This window comes from Schistocerca nitens, chromosome 1 (assembly GCF_023898315.1).
Source record: "Schistocerca nitens isolate TAMUIC-IGC-003100 chromosome 1, iqSchNite1.1, whole genome shotgun sequence".
NCBI classification, from domain to species: Eukaryota; Metazoa; Arthropoda; class Insecta; order Orthoptera; family Acrididae; genus Schistocerca; species Schistocerca nitens.
This window is the reverse complement of record NC_064614.1, coordinates 502,965,452-502,982,020: the sequence shown is the minus strand read 5'-3', so window position 1 is coordinate 502,982,020 and position 16,569 is coordinate 502,965,452.

Sequence of the window (16,569 nt, the reverse complement as noted above, 5' to 3'; positions counted from 1 at the left end):
ATACTACACGCGTCAACTCTCGGAGCACACCGAGGATAACATTGCGTAAACAGGATGGTCAGAAACATTCTGAAAAGCTTGTGAGGGTTTTCAGGATAGACCGTGCTCAGAATTACATGTTAAGAAAAAAACTGACACGTTGCGCCGTTTCCGAGTTCATTAGCATTGAATTTAGCCAATAAACCCGCGCACAAATTCAAGCAGCCCGCCAGAAACAATTAGTACAAGTTGTTCTCATTTCGTAGATGATAGAGCACGAGACTGCAAAGCCCTTGGCTCGGGTTCGATCCTTATTGCGGTCCCATGATCAATTATTGTATCGCTCTCTTGTTCGGTTTTAGGAAATCAAACGAAGAACACTTTTGGCGACACCATCTCTGGCGTGCCGCTTGAATTTGCACGCGCAACGGTCTGATTGACTAACGTTAATACTAATCAACTCAAAAACGGTGCAACAATAATAATTATTTCTTAGTGCAACATACCCTGCAACACCCTTTCAAGCTTTTCATACAGTTTCTGACCAACCTCTATATTCGCTTATACCTATGTTGATGTATTGCACGTCTACCAATAGCAAACAGAAGATACCACAGTGTAATATAAATAGCTACCTGAGTTTTACATCTTAAAATCCAAAGGTCTCAACTCCATTAATCGTTGTTATATAGAAGGCATACAGTCAACTGTTTTGCATTTTGACCCTGTACACGCTTGAGTTTTCAATTCCCAATTTCTCATCTTTTTCGGCGAAACGCTAAATTCATGCGAAATATTCGACTTACATAGTGAGTTGCCACGCAGCTCCTTCTCTACTCGGCATGCAGTTATGGCCAAGTGATTTCAGAAACCGGACAGCAGGCAGTGCTGCAGAACAGCATTAGTTGTCAAATTCTCGATTGCTGCGTTATTCATAAGACACTAAAAGCTAAAAGCGAATTTCGCTGTACAAGATGTCTATTCTTCGAGAGCGGCAAGTCAAAATAGGCCGCGCTAATTTCCGATCGGTGTAATCCAGGCGGCAGAGAATATCAAAGACGGAAATGAAAGGGATTATTATAACGGCAAGCTTCATAGCGCGCTGAACCGGCCAGTTGCGATCATCCGCTGGAAACACAGGAACACAGTTTTAATGGGTACATCAATATTAACAGTAGGCGTCACAAATGTATTACATCATCCCAAAACCTCTCCTAGTTCATGGTGGAAACGGTCATGCGTGATCTGTCACGCATGTTTCACTTAAGAGAATATAGCCATAGATGTAGAGGTTGCATTCTATAGCCAGAGTAGAAAATAGGATAAGCAACGAAAAATGTGTCGCATGTAAACTTATTATACTGATGAAACAGTTTGAACCGTTGCGGTCACTTCAGTTACGGGTAGTTATTGTTTAATTTTAGGAAATGAAATCGTGAAGCAGACTCTTATAACATACGAGGTAGTAACGGATAGGTATGTACATGTATATTGAACACTTATGGCATGAACGTAGCTAATCTTCAGTGGATGTACTATTTACTTTGAAATCAATGTTAATACAAGTTAGAATATCAAGCACACTGATGTGTTGGCAGAAGTGCCAACACCGTGTTGCTGGAGGAGGCCGAAATGCACGCGTTTAATTACACGCAGACTGGCGTGAGGTCTGGAACAGGAGAATGTCTTGAGAATTGCAAATAAAGTACGTAGATGATGTAATACTTAACTTTAATCCATAATTGGTGTACATCGCTCTTGACGGTACAGGTTTTATAATAAGCTCAATATAACTGGTAATGGCGCCTTGCTAGGTCGTAGCAAATGACGTAGCTGAAGGCTATGCTAACTATCGTCTCGGAAAATGAGAGCGTATTTGTCAGTGAACCCTTGCTATGAACGTCGGCTGTACAACTGGGGCGAGTGCTAGTAAGTCTCTCTAGACCTGCCGTGTGGTGGCGCTCGGTCTGCGATCACTGACAGTGGCGACACGCGGGTCCGACGTATACTAATGGACCGCGGCCGATTTAAAGGCTACCACCTAGCAAGTGTGGTGTCTGGCGGTGACACCACACACACTATTTACAATTTTTAAACTACGTTATCCAATCTCTTCTTCCTTTCACTCTACAGTTAGGTGCAGAAGGCATATTACAATATCGTCTCTTATTACAGAATCAGATCATATAGCCCCAAGCTGCATTTTAAAGATTTTTCACAATACATTTAGTTATAAATCGTAAAATTTGTCCTTTCGACTATGCTATGAAGGATCCTAATTGTTCCTTACTTTTCCTATTTAAGCACACGTTAGATGTTCTGCAAAATTGTGTGTTAACGTAAAACCAAAACCTTAGGTAAAATTAACATAAATAAAATACAAGTACACATTTCATTAAAAGTTGCACAGCGTCTCAGAGACGAATAAGGAAGTGAAAGGTAACAATAAAAGCGTATATCTGAAAAGGAAGTTCTCCATTTTGTGTTTGCACTTGTGAAAGAAACTCAACGAAACACCATGACCATCAAAACAAATCTGTGAAGAGACGAACTGATGAACCAATTTCCAATAACTAACCAGACTCTGCTTTACTCTTTAGGCGTATCAGTAGGTCACTAGGGACAGACGATAAAGCAGACCTCACACGCCACTTCAGTACGCTACTATGGAAGGTATGGACTAGTGATTCCTGCTGCTTCAAGAGGCACTGTGTGCTGTTGCAACTCATGGACGACCGCGGGCGTAATTTCATGTTTCAAAAACTTTGTGAAATTATCCGTAGTTGCTCGGATTTCTGCAGAGGCAAAACAAGAAAAGAAGCTTCGCAATATTACATTATCACAGTGGAAGTATGCTCTATGATAAATTTTGGTAAGTTATATATTTAATTTTATTCAGTGAAATTATCCCATGTATAGACTTTCTATGAAAATGGAGCAGGAGTAAAATGTTTTCCTTCAAGGCGATAGAAATAAGAAACGGTTCAGTCGCGCTATTACGCTAAACACTGCTGAAATTAATTTCGCTTCAGGTGAATTCGTTCTCTGACGGTATGAAAATGTCAGACTAACATATCCATTGGAGTTCAAAAAAATAACTTTTGAATCAGAATTAGATACGTATTACGCCAAGTATGAATAGTACAACATATCTAGGACCTAGCAGTCGAACATGACGAATGTTATTTTTACAGCTTCTAACACACTTCTGGCTATAAACAACAAAAACAAAAAGCTCGTGAAGCACTAGAACATAGAGACAGCAAAAGTAACAGCGAGGGACTACGACGGCGGGGGACAGTGGTGGGGGAAGGTGGAGAGGGAGGATATACTCGCTGCTGTCTGCGGCTTTTATGTGTGTCACATTACTCATCTCTACGCCTGACTTCATCAACAGGCATTTGAGAGCCTATATTGCGGATTTTTCTAGCATCTGTGCCATTCAAAACTATTTGTACTCTCTCAATCGTAATATTTCCGCCACTCGCGAAGAACGACGTATAATTCATGAATAAGTTAGTGGGGCTCATATTGTGGCTGGCAACGCTGGTTTTAAACAGCACACAAATCATCAAGAGACTGCGAAAATTATATTTAGTTCAGTGGCACTGTTCGGAGGAACTATACAGGGTGAAGAAAAATTCACGCACTTGGACTTGGCAGCACGATTCCTCTCGCATTCGCAGTACAAAACTGTTTCTCACATAATTTCGTCCTGTGCATATTTCTGACATTAAATGGACGTTAAATATTGGCAATCTGCGAACACTGTAATCACTTGCACATTCTGCTAGTGCTGCAGGAGGTCGAGGGTTCGATTCTGGGTCGAGGGGTATTTGTTTTAATTTGCTAAACGTAGTCTACATGGTACGGTATCTGTCGTCCTAAACATTGAGTTTCCTACTTACGTACTCTGAACACAGATATGGAAATACAATCATTTTCAGTGGGCAGCCATTGAAAAAACCTTTTGCACGTCATACAAGGAAACTGTTTCGCACCACTGCATCTACGTCATGCTGCTTTTGTATCTGTGGATGCAGCCATGTTACGAAGAGTCGAGACCTGTATGATCCAGTGTATCGCACAATTTTTGGTCGTGCAGGGGGGTCACCTGAGCATCTGCTCTGAGGAGAACGTGTTCATTTGTAAACGTCATGCAGTCATTAGTGTAAAAATTATTATCGTCAAAGGTCGGTAATGTGTAACATCTGAGCGGACGAACTGCATGTAGTACAAATGACTAGTATATGTAGCGTTATTTAATTGTGTAATCTTCTTTAGCATCTCGTAATTGATACTGTTTTTGTAGATATTCTGTTCTGTGACAGGTCATTTGTTTCAACTGTCTATTTCTGATTTGTCTGACCACGGTTTTGTTATGTTCACCATTACAAAACACTGTACTATGTAAATGTCTCGCACACGTGGCTTAATAAACGGTACATACTACAGTATTATATGGTAGAACGAAAATGGCGAATCAAAACAAATACTCGAAAATTACCCAGAATCGAACACTCGACCTTCTACATGCTATCCCAAAACGCTACCCACTGCACCAACTGCACAGCACTTTACTAATATGCTGGCAGAGGTAGTTACCGTACATATGATTACATTTTTGCCAGCTTACCAATCTTTAGCGTCCATTTATTGCCAGAAACATGGGCAGGACGAAGTTCTGTGAGATACATTTTTCTACAGTTAGTATGTGAGGTATCGCGCTGTGAAGTCCGAGTGCGTGAATTTTTCTTCACCCTGTATAGTATTCTAACTTTTTAGCAGAACACAAATGCACTACCTCCATTTGGTGATTTTCCTGCCAATGAAATGCGAATTATGGAAGACATTTCGAGCACATGTATCTTAATAATGAGAAGTAAACTCAGTGTAAGTTACGGTGCAAGATGAAGCATTATAATCAGAAAGATCAAATGGTTCAAATGGCTCTGAGCACTATGGGACTTAACAGCTATGATCATCAGTCCCCTAGAACGTAGAACTACTTAAACCTAACTAACCTAAGGACAGCACACAACACCCAGTCTATAATCAGAAAGAATGATGCTGACAAAATCACAGATCACCAACCTGCCGTCTAAGTTTGAATAACTTTGTGCATCAGTTCTATTTCTTTATACGCAAAACTAAGGCTGATTTGATAAAATGTTCAGTTCTTGTCATAGTCTGCGTAGATCCTGCAACTTAAGTCTTGAAGATGAAATCGTGTAATTTCAATGTCCATTGGTTCTCTTCAGCACAAAGCTACTTTCAAGATTCGCCGATACAGTGTTCAATCTTGAAAGTATTAATAAAAGAAATAAATTTCCGGTATGAGCCCGAGATATTTTTTGAATAAAACCGACTAGAACGATAAATAAATTTCGCTCAATAATCTGCATTGGATTTAAGCACTGTGCACGAAGAGTATAGTAATACTTTCTCTAACGTCTCTCTGCAGACTAGTTATGAAAATTGCAAAATAAATATTATACCATTTTCGTCGACAACATCGTAAAGGATACGAAGAATTTGCTTGCATATTCGATAATATTGATCATGACTTCGAAGGTATGATGTATTTCATCTTATTTTCTATTATAAGGGGCGATCAAAAAGTTTCCGTTTGAGCATCGTTGCTGCAACGTACATGCAACTCAGTGTGACTCCGATGCGGGTATATAAGCACCCATGTGTAGGCAAGAAGCTATTGCAGCCTACGAACGGAAACTTTTGTTCTCCTCTTATATTAAACTATTTGTTAAAGTTTGACTTTTCAAAATGTTACCATATGATGAATTTTGCCACATCAAAATGCACATCAAAGAATTAATGTCCCGTCGACGACCTGGCCATTAGTTATGGAGAATTAATGTTACAAGAGGGTTTAAAATTTGTACAGGTGCTCGTATTAAAGCGAACAATTGCAGCGATCGTGATGACTGGGTGTTGTGTGATGTCCTTAGGTTAGTTAGGTTTAAGTAGCTCTAAGTTCTAGGGGACTGATGACCTCAGATGTTAAGTCCCATAGTGCTCAGAGCCAATTGCAGCGATAACTTTTTTGTATCGAGTGACTACGCGTCTCTGGGAAATGATGTATGGACGTCTACCTACTCTCTTCAGTGGTGACAAGGAAAAGACCGAATATCGCGGTACAGTTTCATTGAAATTTTGCACTACCTGACAAAATGCTATTGCAGCAAATAAAAGTGTTCAGTTGATAAGAAGACATTCCCATATTTACAACGAGCATCTCCAGTTCATTCTAAAACGCACAAAAAACGATTCCAGGTTTAAAAAAGATCAGATTTAATTGTATCGAGGGAGTAATCCAAGTCACAATATTTCATAAAATATTCGCGACATAGAAAGCAAGTTTTCTTCAAGCATGTAATTTATTACCGAGAACCAGTGGCTCGTAAAATGCGGAGTACATGTCAGTGTCTAACATACAGGGTGAACCAGAACTCCCCCTACAAAATTTCGGTGGTTGTTCAGGGATATTTTCTCAATATTTTGGTATAAGGGACCCTTGGTCTCCAATATCTCTATATAGAGTAATGATGTAAAATTGGTTTAATCGGTCTGTTACTCCAATTACGTTTGTACCTGTAAAACTTTCTTCCTAACATTTAAGAAGCCAGCAATACGTAATACCAAGACATGCAACACAAAATACAAAGCAATGCAACAGTCCTTAGACAGATGCAAAAGTACTGCAATGCTGGTTGCCGTCGGTGTGGTAACGGGTCAGAAGCGAACCGTACAAATTTCCCCTTACCGATTTGATTTATATTGAAAGGGTGTGTAGTACATGACTAGTTCTACAACACGAGTAAACAGGAAGACACAACTCTCAATCGTTTTCGGGACAACAGAGTGAAGGGATGCTTATATACCTTGCAGGGGCGGCAGCGTCCAAGTGAATAAGCGATAAGTTTCATAAGCGCGAGGCCTCTGGTTCGAATCTCGCTATCGGTAGTTTCTTTCACACTTACTTAATCCTAAAACAGACTGATTATGACTGTGCAAACTATCAATATTTACTCATTCATGTATTATTTTACCAGTCTCTACCTGAAAAAAGGGAAATTTTTTTCTTAAGAAGATAGAAATGAAAAGGACAGACGAGAACTTTCAGTCAAATCTGTATAGTCATTACATTTATATTATCGAATCTACATTTGTGACGAATATATTGTGCAACCTGTGGACTACTAACGAATAAATATGTTATTGATGGTAGAAACATGGAAAAGAGCAGTTATTGCGACATGTAGCACATGTAGCGGACGCCGAATTTTGCATGTGCATGGTGTTTTCAGTGTCTATTACACAACAAACTGGCTTTACAGTCATAAATGGGTCTCAGTCGTCACACATATTCGCGACATGTCACGCATATCGAAGCATATTACCGGATATTGGTGCAGATAGCTCACAAGCAAAAGCAATAAGAGTGACTCCCGAGAACTCGCACTTTTGAAATAAAGGTCTTGCTCGGCTGCCGACTCCGTGCATATTAGCCAACAAACGAAATATACAAGCACTCCTAAAGCATTCAAACTCGTTTTTCTCGGAAGTGGTTGACAGTTGCGTGTTCCTGTTAAGGTCCTAGTGGTGCCCTACAGATCCTGTCAATAAGAATCAAGACGGCAGAGCGCAGTTGTGCTGCTCTTCCGTTGCATTCGGTGAACCTATAGTCGAGGCGCACATAGGTCAACTCTTCAACAGTTAACTCATCCATAGCACTGTGTGTCACTGTGGATGCACAAGTAATCCTGCTGAAAAAACAAACCGGAGACAGAACTGAGTAATACTGAATGCAAGATTGAAGGCGACGGGTAAAGTGGTAATTACTGTTGTCAACGGCAAGTACGCTGAATGAATGGAACAGACCTGTTTCCAAACAAGACAAACATAGCATAGCATCCACATTTGCGATGTTGGGCAGATATTTCCAGTACAGTACAGACACAAAGACAAATGCGCGTAAGAAAGGAAACGAATTCATGTACTCTACAACGAGCAACGGGAGATCGTGAGTCCCTTACACCAAAATACACCGAAAATATCACTTTCGAAACTTTGTCGCTGGAGTTCTGGTTTATCCTATATATAGTGAATCACGTAAAAAGGCAGCACTTTTATTTTACACACCGTTCAAGATATGGCAACGAGGTTTTCGCTAAAGGCCAGACGCAAGAGCGCATCCTTGCACGAGAGCCGTTCGTGCTGGTTTCCACACAGCAGTGTTAGATTCTAGCCACCTCTTCTTTCAATTTAGGATCGTTTCTCGGATATTTTTGCGAAAAGTGTGGACGCCAGCATTAACAGCCGTACTCGTCCCTCGTCTAATCAAGAGCTTTCAAAAGCCATTAATAAATGTACAGCGCTCCATTTAAAACAAGAGTACTACACTTGCTTCAATGTCACGGTTGGTACATGAGGAAAGTGGATCAAACATGAAACAAAATTACGCCCTTCTCTGTGTACTGCCATACTCCGAAAACTTTATTTCGATTCTTTAAAGGTATACGAAACAATATCACTTCTTCTCTTTCGGGTGAACATTAATAAAACCGACAAACTGCAGAGACGGATTCCAGACTGGAAATAGAGGAAAACATGTCCTATGAACATGTGTTCGAATATGCATCGTTGCCACGACAGATGGTGCTGACGAACGACGGTTCCTCTGACCTCGTGTTGCGCTTTCCTTGCGTATTGCAGGCTATATGATTGACGCAGCGTGCTGTAAGCAGCAGAATGGTCCGGTACTCAAGTCAGGAACAAGCCGAGGTGGTGTTTGCGTAGGACCAAGCAGATGGAAACGGTCGAGAGGCAGCACGGCTATACCAAAACCAAGTACCCTCACAGACACCAAACATGTCACACAACATATCAAACCCTTTTCGGGCGTTCGTGTGATCATGTGTCCTTTCAGACAGACGAACATACACGGAGACGGAGGAGTATGAGTACACCAGATTTGGACGATCGATTTCTACGGACTATTAAGACGAACCCTACACAAGCTCCAGGCAATTGGCCAACCAACACGGTCTAAGCCAAAGGACGATTATGTGTATCCTGCATGACAACCGCTACTATCCCTACCACCTGCAGTCCCAAGGAGGAAACTCTGAACATTTGTCGTGATACAGATGCGATGTAGCTCTGTACCGTCCATTTCCGGACACGTGTTCATAGGGTCTTTTTTCCTCCATTTCCACTCAGGAATCCATCTCTGTTGTTTGTCGATTTTATTAATGTTCACCCTGTATATATAACTGTGTGTGTGTGTGTGTGTGTGTGTGTGTTTTTCAGTGACGAATTTCTAACAGTTCATATCGTAACAACAGAATTACGATTTCTTCAAGTGTTCTGAAAATATTTGAAATGATAGCTAAGTTGAATCCCCATATATGTATATACGGCGAACAAAACTCCGCGCACTTGGACGGAACAGCGCGATTCCTTGCCATGCTAACGGCAGAAAAATATCGGTAATGAAATTTCGTCCTGTGTACATTTTCGGTAAAAATGGACGTCAAGGGGAGGCAGTTCGGCAGTCTTGCAATCACATGTTCGGCAAGTAGTTTCGTTCACTACTGTATGGCCATGCTGCGCATTTATTGCAGTGGGTAGAGTTTCACGTTAGAATACGATTCAGGGTGTAGGTGTAATTTTTCTTTTTTTCATTTTCTAATTTTAGACTACATTATGTGGTATTTGGCTTCTCTGTGTTCATACAGCAATTTTTGCAAGTGCTTTACAAAAGACATGCAAGTATGGGTTCGGAGAAACATGGTCGAGCGAACTGCTAAATCTTTGGAGATGCAGGGCGGCTGTTTTGACAATCTGTCTGAATACTATGTATGTTTCGTGAAAGACATGCTATCAGTTACAGTATATTTAAAATCTATAAGTGGTCGCTCTTACTAGATGTAAGAAGTATTTTTAACATCTCCATTTTGATAATTTTTGTAAATATTTCTGTGCCATGATAGGTAATTTATTTTAGACTCATTACTACACTTCATGACTTTTTCAGACAAGTTTGACCAATAACTGTTACTTTCAACATTAAAGAGAACCTAATTTGTAGGATACTCATCGTTTAATAAACAGTGTATACTGTAGTATTATTGGAGACATCAAAATACGAAAAACATACATCTAGACATGGAACTGAACTCGTTAACTCGAGTATTCAAAAGCAAAACTCTACCCCTTACTCTAAATTAACAACGCTACTGCTGCTGCTGCTGCTATTGCCGCGTACTGTACCGAGATACTTCTACGCGTGATTACAGTGTCGCCAAATTGCCTTTCTTTGACGTCTATGTTATACGGAAAATATGAACAGGGCGAAACTTTCTAAGAGACATTTTTGAGTCATTAGCATGTAAAGATCACGAATCACGCTCTGGAACCGAGCGCCCTAATTTTGATTCACTATATATATATATTTTTTAGCTGTCCCTACCGCTGGTTTATATGCAGCCCATAATGCCTCCTTCAGATACCATGTGCAAGATCTAATTATCTCGCTCACTATGTGCAAACTATTAGTGCTACAGAAGAATTGAACAGTGCCTTTTTTGCACAGAATTTAATGTAGTTAAATTTTTTACTGGGATACATTTTCAGTAGAGGCCACAGTTTTCGAGTTTGAAAGTCAATTTTGCATATTTTTATTGAATAATTCGAAAACTAGGGCCTCTAGCAAAACGCGTCCAAGTGCAAAATTTTATAGCATTAAATTTCCTACAAAAACGTCCTGTTCATCTTTCCTCTAAGACCTGTAGTTTGGCGTAGCGAGCGAGAAAATATGAAAGCTATTTTGTACATGGTATTTGAAGGTGTTGCGGGTTACATAAAACATAGCGGTAGGGGCAGGTGGACAACCTTGTACATTCTAGTGTGTCTCTCTGTCTGTCTCTCTCTCTTTCTGTGTCTGTCTGTGTGTGTGTGTGTGTGTGTGTGTGTGTGTGTGTGCTGGAAACATTGTTAATTTCTCCACCAAGGGCTCTAGGAGTAGCCCTCTTTCTGCCCCACATGCTTGTAAACATTGCCTAGCATAACTTAAAACTGCATTTCATTCACGTCACTGGCATTGTAGTATGCTACAGAGTGCTACTGGCATTGGTTATAGAATTTCATTTAAAAATGAGCCTCCGTCCGACACATAAATATGCAACATAAAAATATAACAAAAATTTATAACGCTGTTGCTGGAATATTTCGATGGACAATAAGTTCTGGGTATTAACAATGCAGAAAAATTGATAGCCATTTTGCGTAATGTAATTTGTCGGAAAATTCACTTAAATTTTTAAAATATTTTTGAAATAGTTTCGTATTTTTACATGGACGCTTTACGCTGTGTGTGGGAAGACCTGTAGCTTCTAAGACACGTACGAACACACACTCATATATTTTTCGACCGTCGATACAGACTCCAGTAACGTGAGAGCTACAACAATACGCGAATGACGCCGGTTAGTTTTCCGGCCGCGTGCCACACAGCAAGAGTCGTTGCCATCCTCTCGAGCCGCAGGGTGACCGAAGGCGTACCTACCGGAAGGCAGGAGGGCGAGGAGGGCGAGCAGCGGCAGCAGTAGCGGCGGCAGCGGCGCGGTCGCGGCCATGCCGCGTGCTGCCCACTCCTCGGAGGCTGCGAGCTGCACGGCGGACGCGGCGCGACTGCCGCCCGAGGCCCCAGAGCGGCAGGCTGGCAGGCGGGCTGCCCATCGATTGGCTGCTGGCCGCGCCGCCTCGCGCAGCGCGACGCCGGCCCACGCCGTCCCATTGTTGCGGCCGCTCTGGATCGCAGCGCAGCCTCCCGCGCGCCCGCCGCTACGGCTCGGGGCATGCTTCCACGTCCGCAGCCGGGCAACGGACCCCATTGTTGGCGGCGCTCTCGGTCGTGGAACAGCATTTTGTATCTGGTTTTCTGCGAGAGTCTCGCTGGTGCCGATCGCTCAGCAAGGGTCACTAATGAGAATTACTGGAAGAGAAAGCGAAAAAAAAAATTAGTCAGGCAACAGACTGCAATGGAAAGCGCAATTATGACTGCAATAAAAATCGAACGGTGGTGGGCGGGACGTGACCCAGGCTGATGTACAAAAGAAGTGATTACCTGAATTGCAACTACGACACAACGACCCAATGGATGACATTAGAAAAGAGATAACAGAAACCTGGTTGCGTAGAGCTCGCACAGTAAAGCTTGATGGTGAAGGTGACAGAGATGGTAATGGTGATATACTTGGTAATGAATAATCTAGTCGACAGCACAAAAAAAAGTTTATATTACGAAATAGCAGCGCCTGTGGCGTTAAGAAGTATGGTGCAATGTTCCTTCGGGCATGCATGCATGTCCGAAAGAACTTTGCATCGTACTTGTTTATAACATAGTCGCTACTGTAATACTAACCTTTATTCGTCATTTCCAGGCCCTCGACTCTAAATAAATATGTCCTTCCTGGACAGGAATATACGTAAAGTACAAGTGCAGTTTGTGACAGATGGACGACGACAGGTGGAACTTTAGGTTTGGTCGTGATTCGTGTACGGATAGCCGAAGCAGCCAAAGCAATCACTCGCTTCAAGTGGGAAGTCCGGGCTCAAATCCCTTTCCGGCATAAATTTTCATTGTCGTCACTTCATTATATGTTGAACTGCAATTACGAATACAATTCATGTATTTTATTTTATTTTATTTTATTTTTTATTTTTTTCCATAGAACCTGATACCATCCAGTTAAAAGAAAGAAGATGAACATCTTAAACCCATCACGTCGTACAGTTATTTGAGGGCACTACGAAGATGCGATATGAAATGGGATGATCACGTAAAATCAATATAAGAGGAGGCGAATTTAAATAGTTACATTTGTTGGAAGGACTTGGGGAATATGCAGCTCTGAAAGAAATATAGTAGAAAACGTCACCAGTTCTAAAGCATCGTTCTAGTGTTTGGCATCCTTATCAAGGAGGCATGGCAACAGGCAACCGTTGTATTCAGAGAATTGCTGTCAGTACTGCAACAGATCAGTGTAGCCCACGCGAAACTGTGACAAAAATGCTCAAAGAAGTTAATGGGAATCCTTGGAAGTAAGACTACGTAGTTATCGTGAAACCTTGTTGGATAAATTTAGATAACTTATATTCAAAGAACACCATTCAACCATTATGCAATCAGAGTCGCATGTCTCGCATATGGAACGTGAGGTTAACATAAGAGCCATTAGGACGCGTACAGCGGCATACAGGCCATAGGAAAATGGAATACGACGGAAAATTTGATAAGGCACAAGGGTTGGACAAAAATATGCGAACACCGCGAGAAATTCACGCTTGAACATAAATGCAAATCCCAGCAGAGCATGCACGATGCACTCTTGTACTGGAGCACGAAAGGCACATGTGCTGCGTCCTCAACTGTCAGTTGCGGTCAAAACAGTGTTCTTTGTAGCTGCGAGTGAATTACGCAGCAGCGAAGTCAATTCGACCTTCCGTAACCGAAGAATCCGAAGTGTCTGGCACTTCAAGAGGTACATTATCGACTATTTGTACCGTACACATGGAAGCGGAAGCATCTCCATAATACTTACATGCTATTTTCTAACAAATTTAGCGGCCCGCCTCTGTATTTCTTCGATGTCCTCCTTCAATCCTACCTGGTACTGATCCCAAAAACTCGTGCAGTATTCAAGAATAGGTCGTAACAGCGTCCTATATGCCCCGTCCTTTACAGATAAACCTCACTTTCCTAAAATTCTCCCAATAAACCGAAATCGACCATTCGCCTTACCTACCATAGACGTCACATACTCGTTCATTTCACATCGCTTTGCAACGTTACGACCTGGTATTTAAACGAAGTGACCATGTCGAGCAGTAAACTACTAATGCTGTATCCGAACATTACAGGTATGTTTTCCCTACTCATCCGCACTGACTTACAACCCGCCCGATTAGCCGCGCACTCCTGACAACACCCTTGTCCCTTATGAACACTCGCTGTCGAGAACAACACACCGGTTTCGATTACTTAAGAAGTCTTCGAGCCATTCACATATCTGTGAACTTATTCCAGATGCTCGTATCTTCGTTAATAGCCTGGGTTGGGGCACTGTGTCAAATGCTTTCCAGAAATCTAGAAATATGGAACCTGCCTGTTGCCCTTCATCCATAGTTTGCACCGTTTCACGAGAGAAAAGGACAAGCTGATCTCCGCACGACCGATGGTTTCTAAAAAACTTATTTATGTTAATTTACTGTTCTGATTTAGTGACAAATTTTGATTGGTTTTCTGTATATGCGTGGGACTGAGCCGGTTTGATGCTGCTTTCCTACTGCCTGCGATGTTTCTCTGCCAATCAGAAATTAGCATATTCATCCATATTTTGGGAACTAGAAACTTATTTTGTGTTGAGAGATGAGTAGAGTCGGAGCTTGGATCTAATAGTGATCAGACCTATTGATAGGTCCTCCGATGAAAAGTATTAATATTGTGATATTTCGTTATCAAAATGTTTGAGAACTGCCGTAAAGCGTGGAAGAGGGTTCGATTAAATGCAAGGTGTAAAATTGAGAACTTTTCGTGATATTTTAAATAAGATTCCGCGTGGCGTGTTGCTTACTCGCGATCGTGAACATTTTGTTACCTGAGACTGATTATATCAATATTTGAGCGACCTATTCTGAAAGAAACAATGCGTTTGCAAACGTTCGTTGAAGGATAATTAATAATAACCATAAACTGCCTATTGTTATGAATGATGTGTGCGTATGGACTTTTCAGACTTTGTACAACCTAGAGTAACTCTTGGTAGTAAATGGTGTACGGAAGCTTACCATAATAGAGTGACATTTTACGCACATTAATACTTTCATCTAAGTATTATTAACCTTCCTCCAACAAAACAATTTTCAGTGCGACTTATGGTTACTAGGTGAATAACCGTTTTTTCTATAGCATTATAGCATTTTCTACCTGAGAATTGCACTTCAGTAGCTTCAAGGAGGCGTGCGTGTGAGAAGCGATTCACCACAAGCTGACTGGTGCTTTATCCGCAGCAGTTTCCGCATAAGTTTCCGTAAACGGAGCGAGAGAAAAATGACTATCTACATGCTCCCATCTTTTGCTAAGTATGATCCTTCTGAAATCAATCGCAAATGTTCTTTCTCTAAACCTTCTTGGTAGTAGTTCGACAACAATGTGGTCCTGTCTCCAGGGATTCCCATTCGAATTCAAGAACATTTCCGTAATCCTCTCGTATTGATCTCATCTACCGATAACGAATGTAACAGCACGCCTCCTAATTACTGCTTGTTTTCCTGCAATTCATTCTGGTGGGGATCCCAACCAGACGAGTAGTACTAAATAATGTGTCACACATGTGTTCTATAAGCGGTCTCCTTGATGGATGAGGTACAATTTACTATAATTCTCCCAATAAATCGAAGTCGACAGGCCGCCTTCCCTGCTCCCATTCTTGCACGCTCGTTCTATTTCATATAGATTTGTAAGATTTCGCCTAGATATTTAATCGACGTTGGTGTGCCAGTTTAGAATCACTAGCAGTCGAGTTTCAATGTTGCCGAACACACACAAATCTTTTTCATCGAATCACAGTTGTTGACATGTCTGGTTGCTACACGACCTTATCGAAGCATGTTACTTTGAGTTTATGTGGTTTATGTGGAAAGTAAGTCGTACCAGTGCAGTATGTTGGTTGGTCATCTTGTGCCACTATAGTCGAGAGTCATCTGCAGTTTTCACGTTGGTTACTCACAGTGACTACAAAAGAACATTCACTTTACAGAGGTAATCGAACATTTTACAGCTTCTCATTTCGAGAATATTATCAGTCTCCAAATGAAAATATTCCTCTACTGCAGCATTAGCGCGGAAATAAACTTTCTCGATAGATTAAAAAAGTGTGGTATAGCGGTACACGAAACATGATCTTCATGATTCACGAGTGACTGTGCCAATTCTTATTAATTCTGAACGCACTTTCTACGTTGCTAAGTCTTTTCCGGGTGTTTCATATCTGGTGAAAGAGGACGGCAGCTATGTCGAATCCAATCCGACTTTAAAAAATTTTATCAAGAAAGGCTTGATTAGCTGGCATCCAGGGTATTTATTGGTGGAAGAGCCTCTGAAGAATCCGAGATCACTCCACCGCATGGGAGACCTGTAGCGCTCATTGCACATTAAGTAACACACATGTTTTCCATCATAGCTGCACAATATTTCACAGTGTGCTACCGCTTCCAAATGTTTCAGTCACGCCCTAACTGCTTCACAGCCGACGAACAGCAGATTCACTTCATTACTGTATGTTTTTAGTACCAATCAGTTCTGGAGTCTATGATTATAAAGACTCAGTACTAACATCAACAAAGGCTGTCTGACAAATAAAACGGAACGAAGGAGAACGTAGGGGAGTTCCCAATCTTAGTTACTAACATAAACTTTAGTTCAACCAATAGAGTAAAAAAATTAAAAAATGTCAGTAGAGAAAGGTAAATCGCGAAATGAAGCCGAAATATGAATTTTTTTTT